This window comes from Triticum urartu, chromosome 1, assembly GCF_003073215.2.
Source record: "Triticum urartu cultivar G1812 chromosome 1, Tu2.1, whole genome shotgun sequence".
Taxonomy (NCBI): Eukaryota; Viridiplantae; Streptophyta; class Magnoliopsida; order Poales; family Poaceae; genus Triticum; species Triticum urartu.
The window spans coordinates 231,287,617-231,289,295 of record NC_053022.1 but is presented as its reverse complement, the minus strand read 5'-3'; positions in this window follow the sequence as shown (position 1 = coordinate 231,289,295).

Below are 1,679 nucleotides of genomic sequence, written 5' to 3'. Positions count from 1 at the left end.
TTCAATTTGGTAAGCAAAAATTCCACTCCTAAGTAATATGGTGCATGGGTTTCGAAGTAGCGAGGAGTTAATTGCCATGATTCCATAACGGGGCACCTTAGGGAAGGTGACTCGTAGAATTATTCCCTTAAGTGGCAAAAAGAATTACATTTGATACACGGATCATTGAAACTCTTCATACCATACCGAGGCAATTCACAATTGATCATTTGAAGGAATTCTAAAGAATGGTATACTCGGTTTGGAAAGGAAACAATGGTTATACAATGATTCGACAAACGAAGGGCACATTCCAATTGATACCGAGGATATAACCCAGTGACTAAGTGTGCTCTCAAGAACTTGAGCATTTCCATACTCATCAAAATCTTACCAACATCCGTGCCGGGAATCCTGGCAATACATCATACTACCATAATGAATAGTGATGGATGATGCAGATGCAAAGGAAGACAACACTTTCTCAGGTTTCACCTTGGTGATGCCAAGGAAACAAAATCTGGATTATCGTCTGGGAGACATTTAGCACTCTGCTTCTAATGTTCTCCTTGATGTTCTAGCTACCACTGTCATGCTTAATAGCATCAACATGGCCATCAAGTGAAGGTCAGACTTCGAGAGCACAACGAACCCATAAGGAACAACTTCTGGAATTAGTCACATGGAATCCTCATGGAGAACATAGTCAAATTGCTCAATCAAGATATGATAACGCACAAGTATAGGGGATCGCAACAGTTTTCGAGGGTAGAGTATTCAACCCAAATTTATTAATTCAACACAAGGGGAGCCAAAGAATATTCTCAAGTATTAGCAGCTGAGTTGTCAATAAAACCACACTTGGAAACTTAATATCTGCAGCAAAGTGTTTAGTAGCAAAGTAATATGATAGCAATGGTAACAGTAGCAAAAGTAATACTTTTGGGTTTTGTAGTGATTATAAAAGTAGCAACGGAAAAGTAAATAAGAAAAGAACAATATATGGAAAAGCTCATAGGCATTGTATCGGTGATAGAGAATTATGTCGGATGCGATCGATCATGTAACAGTCATAACTTGGGGTGACACAGAACTAGCTCCAGTTCATCAATGTAATGTAGGCATGTATTCCGAATATAGTCATACGTGCTTATGGAAAAGAACTTGCATGACATCTTTTGTCCTACCCTCCTGTGGCAGCGGGGTCCTATTGGAAACTAAGGGATATTAAGGCCTCCTTTTATTAGAGTACCGGACCAAAGCATTAACACATAGTGAATACATGAACTCCTCAAACTACGGTCATCACCGGTAAGTATCCCGATTATTGTCACTTTGGGGTTAACGGATCATAACACATAATAGGTGACTTTAGACTTGCAAGATAGGATCAAGAACTGACATATATTCATGAAAACATAATAGGTTTAGATCTGAAATCATGGCACTCGGAGCCTAGTGACAAGCATTAAGCATAGAAAAGTCATAGCAACATCAATCTCAGAACGTAGTAGATACTAGGGATCAAACCCTAACAAAACTAACTCGATTACGTGGTAAATCTCATCCAACCCATCACCGTCCACCAAGCCTACGATGGAATTACTCAAGCACGGCAGTTAGCATCATGAAATTGGTGATGGAGGAAGGTTGATGATGACGATGGTGACAGATTCCCCTGTCTGGAGCCCCGAACGGAC